Source organism: Grammomys surdaster, unplaced genomic scaffold (assembly GCF_004785775.1).
Source record: "Grammomys surdaster isolate TR1022 unplaced genomic scaffold, NIH_TR_1.0 61, whole genome shotgun sequence".
NCBI classification, from domain to species: Eukaryota; Metazoa; Chordata; class Mammalia; order Rodentia; family Muridae; genus Grammomys; species Grammomys surdaster.
Genome location: NW_021604563.1, coordinates 20,618,840 through 20,630,447, shown reverse-complemented (window position 1 = coordinate 20,630,447; position 11,608 = coordinate 20,618,840).

Genomic DNA, 11,608 nt, shown 5'->3' with positions numbered 1-11,608 from the left:
CAAGCAAGTAAAAGATCTGTATGACAAGAACTTCAAATCCCTGAAGAAAGAAACCAAAGAAGACGTAAGAATAAGGAAATATCTCCCATGCTCTTGGAATGGTAGAATTAACCTAGTGAAAATGTCCATTTTACCAAAAGCAATCTACAGATTTAATGCAATACCCATCAAGATTTCAACACAATTCTTGACAGACATGGAAAGAGGAATTCTCAGCTACATATGGAAAAAAAATCCAGAATAGCAAAAACAATTATCAATATAAAAAATCTTCCGGGGGACTCACCATCCCTGACCTAAAGCTGTACTACAAAGCAATAGTGATAAAAGCTGCATAGTATTGGTACAACGACAGACAAGTAAATCAATGGAATAGGATAAAAAGACTCAGAAATAAACCCACACACCTATGGGCACGTGATCCTTGGGAGCTCATAAAATCAAATAGCTTCTGTGAGGTGAAATACAGTCGACAGGACAAAACAGCAACCTATAGATTTGGGGAAAAAATTTCACTAACCCTACATCTAACAGAGGGCAAAAATTCAAAATATATAAAGAACTCAAGAGGTTAACATCCAAAAAACCAAATAACCTAATTTAAAAAATGAGGTAAAGAATTAAACAAAAATTTAAAAGAAAAGAACCTCTGCCTGGTCCTTTCTGTTGGGGCAGACTCTTAGCTGTTCTGCTCCCATGAGGACACCTTGTCCTCAACCATCCTGGAGGATCCACTGGACTCAGAGCAGTGGATAAGAACCCTCCGCCACAACCCGAAGCCCCAGACCTGCAGCTGGGGACTTGCAGGTACAGAAGATACCATAGAAAACATTGACATAACAGTCAAAGAAAATACAAAATGCAAAAAGCTCCTAACCCAAAACATCCAGGAAATAAAGGACACAATGAGAAGACCAAACCTAAGGATAATAGGTATAGAGGAGAGAGAAGATTCCCAACTTAATGGGCCAGTAAGTATCTTCAACAAAATTATAGAAGAAAAATTCCCTAATCTAAAGAGATGCCCATGAACATACAAAAGGCCTATAGAACTCCAAATACACAAGACCAGAAAAGAAATACCTCCCGTCACTTAATAATCAAAACATCAAATGAACAAAACAAAGAAAAAATATTAAAAGCAGTAAGAGAAACCAGACTTCTCACTAGATACTATAAAAGTCTTCAAAGATATTGGACAGATGTCATACAGACCATAAGAAAACACAAACACCAGTCCAGGCTACTATACCCAGCAAAACTCTCAATCACTAAAGATGGAGAAACCAAGATAGTCCATAACAGAATGAAATTTATGCAATATCTTTCCACATATCCAGCCCTAAAAAGGATAATAAATGGAAAACTTCAACACAAGGAGGGGAAAAGCAAGAAAATAATCTTCCAACAAACCCAAAAGAAGATAGCACACAAACATAATTCCACATCTAATAACAAAACAAAGCAGGAAGCAACAATCACTTTTCCTTAATATCTCTTAATGTCAATTGAATCAATTCCCCAATAAAAAGAAATAGACTGATGGACTAGATATGTAAACAGAACCCAGAATTTTGCTGCATACAGGAAATGTACCTCAGTGAAAAGACAGACACTCCCTCAGAAAAAAAAAGGATGGAAAAAAATAACCAATAACCCTTATGAATATCGATGCAAAAATAATCAATAAAATTCTTGCAAACCTAATCCAAGAACACATCAAAACAATCATCATGATCAAGTAGGCTTTATCCCATGAATGCAGGGATGCTTCAATATATGGCGATTCATCAATATAATCCACTATATAAACAAACTCAAAGAAAAAAAACCACATGATCATCTCACTACATGCTGAGAAAGCATTTGACAAAATTCAACATCCCTTTAAGATAAAAGTCTTGGAAAGATCATGAATTCAATACTCTTGCCTAAACATAGTAAAAGCAATATAAAACAAACCAGCAGCCAACATCAAACTAAATGGAGAGAAACTTGAAGCAATCCCACTAAAATTAGGGACTAGACATGGCTGCCCACTCTCTCCCTACCTATTAAATGTAGTACTTGAAGTCCTAGTCAGAGTAATTAGACAACAAAAGGAAGTCAAAGGGATACAATTTGGAAAGGAAGAAGTAAAAATATCACTATTTGCAGATATGCTAGTATACTTTAGTGAATCTAAAAGTTCCACCAGAGAACTCCTAAACCTGATTTAAAAAAGAAAAGAAAGAAAAAAGAAACTTCACAAAAGTGGCTGTATATAAAATTAATTCAAACAAATCAGTATCCTTCCTATAATCAAAGGATAAACAGGCTGAAAAAGAAATTATGGAAATGACAACTATCACAATGATCGCAAATAATATATAATACCTTGGTGTCAATCTAACCAAGCACAAGAAAGATCTGTATGACAATAACTTCAACTCTCTGAAAAAAGAAACTGAAGAAGATCTCAGAAGATGGAAAGATCTCCCATGCTTATTGATTGGCAGGATTAATATAGTAGAAATGGCCATCTTGCCAAAAGCAATCTACAGATTCAATCCAATCCCCATCAAAAGTCCAACTCAATTCTTCATAGAGACAGAAAGAGGAATTTGCAAATTCATTTGGAATAACAAAAAAATCCCAGGATAGGCAAAACTATTCTCAACAAGAAAAAATCTGAAGGAATCACCATCCCTGACCTCAAGCTGTTCTACAGAGCAATAGTGATAATAACTGCATGATATTGTTACAAAGACAGGCAGGAAGATTAATGGAATAGAATTGAAGACCCAGAAATGAACCCACACACCTATGATCACTTGGTCTTTGACAAAGAAGCTAAAACTGTCCAGTGCAAAAAAGACAGCATTTTCAACAAATGGTAGTGGTTCAACTAGAGGTCAGCATGTAGAAGAATGAAAGTGGATCTATTCTTGTCTCCTTGTAAAAAGCTCAAGTCCAAATGGATCAAGGGCCTCCGTATAAAACCAGATACACTGAAACTAATAGAAGAGAAAGTGGGGAAAAAGCCTTGAACACATGGGCACAGAGGAATAGTTCCTAAACAAACAACAGTGGCTTATGCTCTAAGATCAAGTATTAACAAATGGAACCTGATAAAATTGCAAAGCTTCTGGAAGGCAAAGGACACTGTCAATAGGACAAAATGTCAACCAGCAGATTGCAAAGCGATCTTAACCTTTCCTACATCTGATAGAGGGATATTATCCAATGCATACAAAGAACTCAAGAAATTAGACTCCAGAAAACCAAATAACCTTATTAAAAATGGGGTACAGAGCTAAACAAAGAATTCTCAACTGAGGAAACTCAAATGGCAGAAAAGCACCTAAAGAAATGTTTGATATCCTTAGTCATCAGGGAAATGTAAATCAAAGCAACCTCACACCAGTCAGAATGTCTATGATCAAAAACTCAGGTGACAGCAGATGCTGGAGAAGATGTGGAGAAAGAGGAACACTCCTCCATTGTTGGTGGGATTGCAAGCTGGTAAAACCACTCTGGAAATCAGTCTGGTGGTTGCTCAGAAAATTGGACATAATATTACCCTGAGGACCCAGCTATACCACTCCTGGCCAAATTCCCAAAATGTGCTCCAACATATAACAAGGACACATGTTCCACTATGTTCATAGCAGCCTTTTTTATAATAGCCAGAAGCTGGAAAGATCCCAGATTCCTTCAACAGAGGAATAGATTCAGAAAATGTAGTACATTTACACAGTGGAGTATTACTCAGCTATTAAAAACAGTTAATTCATGATATTCTTAGGTAAAATGAATTGAAGTAGAAAATATCATCCTGAGGTAACCCAATCTCAAAAGAACACTCATAATATGCACTCACTAATAAGTTAATATTAGCCCAAAATCTCAAAATACCCAAGATACAACTCACAGACCATATGACACTCATGAAAAAGGAAGACGAAAGTGAGGGTGTTTTGGTCTTTCTTAGAAGGAATAACAAAATACTCACAGGAGCAAATTTGGAGCCAAAGTGTGGAGCAGAGACTGAAGGAGAATGCTCTACCTGGGTATCCATCCCATGTGCAGTCATCAAAGGCAGGCACATTTGTGGATGCCAGGAATTGCATGCTGACAGGAGTCTGATATACCTGCCTCCTGAGAGGCTCTGCCGGACCTGACATATATAGAGGTGGATGCTCACAGCTAACCATTGAACTTATCATGAGGTTCCCAATGAAGGAGTTAGAGAGAAGACTGAAGGAGCTTAAAGGGTTTGTGGCCCCATGAGGAGAGCAACAATACCAACAAACCAGAGCTCCCAGGGTCTAAATTGCCAGCCGGGGAACACACATGGAGGAGCCAATGGCTCCAGCTATATATATATTGGAGGATGGCCTTGTCAGCATCGGTGGGAGAGGATGTCCTTTGTTCCTAAAGGCTGGATTCCCCAGTGTGGGAGAATTCAAAGGCAGGGAGGTGGGAGTGGGTGGGTGGATGGGGGAACACCCTCATAGAAGCTGGAGGAAGGGTTTTGGATAGGGGATTTCTACAGGGAGGCATGGGAAAGGGGTATAACATCTGAAATGTAAATAAGTAAAATATCCAATGAAAATAAATTTAAAAAAAGAAGAATCTCGAATGGCCAAGAATCACTGAAAGAAATGTTCAACATCTTTAGTCATCAGGGAAATGAAAATCAAAACAACTCTGAGATTCCACCTCACACCATTTAAAATGGCTAAGATCAAAAATAAAATAAAACAAAACTAAAAAAAAAGTCAAGTGACAGCACATGCTGGCAATATTGTGGAGAAAGAACACACCTCCATTACTGGGCGGGATTGCAAACTCATACAACCACTCTGGGAAACAATCTGGCAGTTCTTCAGAAAATTAGAAATAGTTTGACCTAAAGAGTCATCTATATTGTTCCTGGGCATATACCCAAAATGTTCTCCATCATACCACGAGAACATTTGCCCCACTAAGTTCATAGCATCCTTATGAATAATAGCCAAATGTTGAAAACAACTCAGATATCCCTCACCTGAAGAATAGTTACAGAAAATGTGGTTCATTTACACAAGGAGTACTACTATTCAGCTATTAAAAACAAGGAAATTATGAATTTTTCTGGTAAATGGATGGAACTAGAAAATAGTATCTTGAGTGAGGTTACCAAGACCCAAAAGGATACATATGGTATGTAGTCACTAATAGATATTACCCAAAAATTACAGAATACCTAGGATACAACCCATAGACCATAAGAAGTATAAAAAGTAAGAAAGTCTGAGAAAAGAGTAGGAAACAATCATGAGAGGCAGGGGGAGGAAGGGACATGCGTGGGAGAGGGGAGAAAGAAGGGAAAGGGGGTACAGAAGAGAAACCCAGAAGGCCAGGAGAATAAATGGAGATATGGAGCCTTGGGGTATGGGAGGTGGCAGAACCCTCTAGAATGTACCACAGACCTAGTAGTTGAGAGACTCTCAGGACTCAATAGGGGTGACCTTAGCCCAACAGTGGGAAGAGAAAACTCAAAGAACCCATCTCACGTAGATAGACAGGACCCCAAGTGGAGGGACAGGGATACCAACCCAAGTCAAAATTCCTGACCCAGAACTGTTCCTGAGTAAAAGAAATGCAGGAAAGAAAATGGAGAAGAGACTTAAAGAAAGGATGTCCAGTGACAGGCACAACTTGGGATACATCTTATGGGGTGTGTGTGGGGGGGGAACACCAAAGCTGGACACTATTACTGATGCAATGGTGTGCTTAACAAACAGGAGGCTAGCAGTCTGTCCTCTGAGAGGCCCACTAAGTAGCTTACAGATACTAATACCTAACCATTGGACTGAAGTCAAGGACCCCTATGGTTGAATTAGGGGAAGGATTGAAGAAACTGAAGGGGTAGGGGACCCCATAGGAAGGTCAGCAGTCTCAACTAACACAGACCCCTGGGAGATCCCAGAGAAGGAATCTCTTCCAGGCAGCATACACAGGCTTGTCTGAGACCCCTGGCATGTATATAGCAGAGAGCTGCCTGGTCTGGCCTCAGTGGGAGATGTACCTAATCCTTGAGAGACTTGAGGCCCTAGGGAAGGGGAACACCAAACTGGGAGGAGCACACTCTCAGAGGCAAGGGGGAGGAGGAATGTGATAAGTAACTATTGGAGGGGGGACCAAGAGGAGGGGCAATGACTAGTGCGGGAGAAAATTAGGGCCACTGCGGTGGAGTCCCTGGGGGTTTCCACAGGCTGCGATGGGTCCCACATGCAGGAGGAACGTCTATGTTTCCAGCAGCCTGGAGGCTTTGGCAGTGGCAGGCCCCAATGACACGAGGAAGTCCTTGGTTCCAGAAAGGTTTATTGTCATGGTGGATAGTGGATGGATCTAGGCATACCCCACATAAAACTCAGGGCAGTCCCAAGTTATATAGGGAGGAAGAAATGGGGAGGATCTGGGGAGGCATGCTTAATTTGCTCCGCCCTCTGGCCTTCATTAGTATGTAAATCCCTAGGCCCTGAGGCCTCTAGTCACGCCCTCTACCCGTGTACTGCCGTTTCTCACACACAGAGTCTCAGGGTTCTAGGCAACTGCTCAGCCATGACCCAGGATACCCTTACGCAGTCCCACAGACTAGAATGTAAATAAATAAAATAATTTTGTAAAAAATGTAATATATTTCTTCTTTTTAATCTTGGCTACTTTCTTTTTTAAAATTTATTTTATTTATTTACATTCCAGTCGTTGCTCCTCCTCCTGGTCCCCCCTCCCACAGTTCCTCATTCTATTCCTCCTCCCCTTTGCCTCCAAGAGGGTACTTCTCTCTAGGCCTTTCCCTGGGGCCTCAAGTCTCTAGAGGATTAAGCACATCTCCCACTGAGGCCAGATCAGAAAGACCTCTACTACATATGTGCCATGGACCTTGGACCAGCCTGTGTATACCCCTAGTTGGTGGCTCAGTCTCTGGGACCTCCCTGGGGTCTGGGTTAATTGAGAGTGCTGGTCTTCCTATGTGGTCCCCTACCCCTTCAGCTTCTTTCGCCCTTCCCCTAATTCAACCATAGGGGTCCCTGACTTTAGTCCAATGGTTAGGTGTAAGTATCTGCATCTGTCTCAGTCAGCTGCTAGCTGGGCCTTTGTGAAGACAGCCATGCCAGGCTCCTGTCTGTAAGTACATCATAGCATAGTAGGTTCAAGCCTTGGTGACCCCCATGAGATGAATCCTAAGTTGGGCCAGTCACTGGACCTCCTTTCCTTCAGTCTCTTTTCCATTTTTGTCCTTATAGTTGTTTTACACGGGAACAATTTCTGGGTCAGGAAATTGACTGTGGGTTAGTAATCCTCTCATATGCTTAAACATTTAAGGTTACATTTAGCAGAGTTCTGACCAGATTGAGAGCAGTATCTATTAACCATATCTGAGTTAGACAATCTTTATCTGTTTAATTACTTGTTTGAGAATGTATCTAGCAAATAAAGAGAGCAAACTGTGACTTAATGACAGTAGCAGAAAAAAAGGCTAAACATATATTTAAGGCCTTGATCTTTAACTTTTTACTGTTTAAAATCATTGTTTACCAAGGCAGGGTAGAACTAAAACCTTATCTTAATTGTTAAGTGACTTTGACAGGCTGTACTCCTAAAGACAGCAATGAGGCACTGCCCATAACAAAGATGACACTGAAGCTACAGCATAGCCACGTGACTGCCCTTAGTTAAGATGGCTCTTAAGCAGCAGCCAGCTACTTGACACTCTTAGCTAAGATGGCACTGAAACTATAGCTCTGCCTGGAGAAAAGTCATGTGTTATACCTTAGAATGGAGTTGACTGGGTATCTTAGAATGGAACAACAGAAGCACAGCAATGACAAACATTCAAAAAAATCTAAGCATCTCAGTGTGAGGGTTGCTAGGCTAGGCTTGGCAGTGGGCAATGACCACAAGTGAGCCTACTGGGCTGAGCCTACTGAGCAGAGTATTGGAAAGGGGTAGGGGGTGGGGGGCAGAGAGCAGTGCCTGAAGCAGCTTTCTCTCTGTCTTCTAGTTACTCTGCTCAGGCAAGAGAGCAAGTGTGCTCAGGGCAGTGCAGGGCAAGAGGGAAAGCAAGCACTAGCCAGGGAGCACTGGGTGGCAGGGCTGAGTGAGCAGGTGCTGCAGTGGTAGCAGGGTTGGGTGGGGTGGTTGCAGGAACACTACAGCTGCTAGGTGTAAGTTGGGCACAATTGAGTAGAGTGAGGTGGGAGGAGGGGAAGAGAGGCAAGGCAAGAGCTAGTGTCTCAGCAGCAGAATCAGGGGCCAGGGAATTAGAACAGAGAGCAAGCAGCAAGAGAATGAGAGGATAGGGTATGGCCTATGAATCACTAACAAGAGAGCTGTAAAAGTTTGTTTTTAAAGTGCCAGTTAGGTGGCCATGTAGAGATACTGTTTTGTGGATAATGGGGCCATATTTAGCCTGTAAATTAGACTGAGAAGTATGGCTGTGAAGACATTCCCTCTGGGCGAGAGTAGGGAGAGCTAGAGGTTTGTCCATTCCAGCTTCAGAAGGACAAATGTGTAGCAAAGGCTGCAGGCAGCCACACCAGACCACCAGGTCATCACACAGGGAACTTAGGCCTCAGATCTGGGCCAGTGCCCTGAGCAACAACAGAACAGTTTACCTAGATCCAGCCTAGGATTTTTTTCAGCAGCAAGAGAGAGAACCACTTCCTGGAGACCTAGAGGGAAGAGGCCACCCAGGGGATAGAGGTCCGAGAACAAAGGTTCAGTGAGAAGACAAGTCATAAAGACTGAATACTTCTGTTCTCAAGGACACCACAGGGTGGCTGTGAGCTCAGCAACCCTCCCTTGCCAACAGGGAATGTTTAAGTTGATCAGTGAGAGGAGGAAGCTTACCACTGGTGCTTAGGTAGATAGGTCTAGCAAGCAACCCAATTGGTTGTAATTCCATGTGGCAGCGGGAGAGATAAACTTGCAAGTTTCTAAATCCAAGTTATGGCAGCAATGTTGTGTTTTATAAAAAGAAAGAAAAAAAACAGGAATATGTTTGATAGAGGCGCAGTATGGTGAGGTAAAAGGGGGTGCCTCTGCAGGCCCATCCTCAGGCATCCCTTCCCCTTGAGGTACAATGGATATTGTATGACATAGAGTTTATTTAGGGCATGGGGAGGGGAGTTGGGGGACCAGAGTCAGAGAAAGGCAGAGAGAGAGAGGGGGGAGAGAAGAAAGAGAGGGGAAAGGGGAGGGGAGTAGAGGCCACATGTGAAGACATAGAGAGAGGCAGGGAGAAGAGAATGGGGAGAAAAGGGACAGAAAGGAAAAAAATTAAGAGGATAAGAGAGTAAGAATGTGAGGAGGGGGCAAACAGCTCCTTTTATACTGAGTCAGGCATACCTGGCTACTGCCAGGTAACTGTGAGGCTGAGCCTAGAAGGAATGCTATCAGTTTACCATTTCTCCTGCCCACCCAGGTGCCTCCATCCCTCTGCCTCCTGTGATTATTTCCTTCCCCCTTCTAAGTGGAATTAAAGCTTCTTTAGTTGGGCATTTCTGCTTGTTACACTTCTGATAGTCTGTCGGTTGTATCCTAGGTACTCTGTACTTTTTGGCTAATATCCACTTATCAGTGAATACATACCATGCATGTTATGTTCTCTTGTGTCTGAGTTACCTCACTCAGGATGATATTTTCTAGTTCTATCCATTTGCCAGCAAAATTCATGATTTCCTCGTTTTTAATATCTGAATAGTATTCCATTCAGTAAATAAACCACATTTTCTGTATCCATTCTTCAAGTGAGGGACATCTGAGTTGTTTTCAGCTTCTGGCTATTATAATTAAGGCTGCTATGAACCACAATGAAGCATGTGTCCTAATGGTATGGTGGAGCATTTTTTAGATACCCATGAGTGGTATAGCTAGGTCTTCCAATTTCCAATTTTCTGAGGAACTGCCAGATTATTTTCCAGAGTGGTTGTATGAGTTTGCAATCCCCCTTGCAATGAAGGAGTGTTCCTCTTTCTCCACATCCTTGCCAGCATGTGCTGTCACTTAACTTTTTGTTTTGTTTTGTTGATCTTAGTCATTCTGAATGGTGTAAGGTGGAATTCTCAAGGTCATTTTGATTTACATTTCCCTGATGACTAAGGATGTTGAACATTTCTTTAAGTGCTTCTTCACCATTCGAGATTCTTCAATTTTGAATTTTTCTTTAGGTATGTACCCCATTTTTAATTGGGTTATTTGTTTTCTGGAGGTTAATTTCTTGAGTTCTTTATATATTTTGGATATTACTCCTTTTTTGGATGTAAGGTTAGTGAAGATATTTTTTCCCAATCTGTAAGTCGCTTATTTGTCCTACTAAAGTTGACTTTTGCCATATACAAGCTTTTCAGTTTCGTGAGGACCCATTTATCAATTGTTGATCTTAGAGCCTGAGCCACTGGTGTTCTGTTCAGGAAATGTCCCCCTGTGCTAATGAGTTCCAGGTACTTTCCCACTTTCTTTTCTATTAAATTTAGTGTATCTGGTTTTATGTTGAAGTTCTTGATCCACTTGGACTTGAGCTTTGTCCAAGGTGATAAATATGGATCTATTTTCATTCTTCTACATACAGACCACCAGTTAGACCAGCACCATTAATTGAAGATGCTTTCTTTTTTCCACTGTATGTTTTTGGCCTCCTTGTCAAAGGTCAAGTGTTCATAGGTCTCTGGATTTATTTCTGGATCTTCAATCCTATCCCATTGATTGACCTGTATGTCTCTTTGCCAATATCATGTGGTTTTTATCACTATTGCTTGGTAGTACATCTTAAGGTCAAGGATGATGATTCCCCAGGAAATTCTTTTATTGTTGAAAATTACTTTCAAAGTTCAGAGAACTGGCCCCCAAAAAGCTGTTCTAATGAAGGAGTTAAAACAGACTTCACAGGAGTGTCTAGAGATTCCTAGCTCTCTCACATATAACACGTTTGTAAACTCCTGTCTCTGGACACATAGTGCACGAACAAATCATGGGTACTATCTTTGTCCCAAGCCCTATCTTCATCAGACAATTCATCAGTTTTGCTACCTGCTGTTACAGTAGCAAGTAGGCCTTCTCCAAGTACTCCACACTGGCTGCCTGTCTGGTCCAGTCTTCTTTTTCCTTAAAACATATTCACGCTTTCCAATAACTTTGGATTCAAAGGATGGACATACTGCTTGATGATGATATAAGCTTAAGAGCTTTAAAGGAAAATTTAATTACCTGAGTCTCTTAAATAAGGAAACTTCAAATCTGAGGCTCAATTATGTGTCAGCTGTAAATTGGTTAATAAACATGTCAATGCACCTTCCCAATATGCTAATAAAGGAATAAATAGATATTATTTATTTATTATTATTTAATATTTTTAAATTACTCCAATCTTAAGCCACAATCAGAGTCTTCTTCCACCAACAGATATAATCTTTAAGGGACTTTGTAAACCATGTACAACAAACTATAAATACAGATAGTAAAGAGATTGCTGCCACCTTATTTCTTTGACTTATGAAAATATCAATTCTGATTAAGCCTTTGTTTCAAATGTAAATGTCAGGCCTTCCCATTTTCCTAAGTCTAAAAGGCTGTGGTA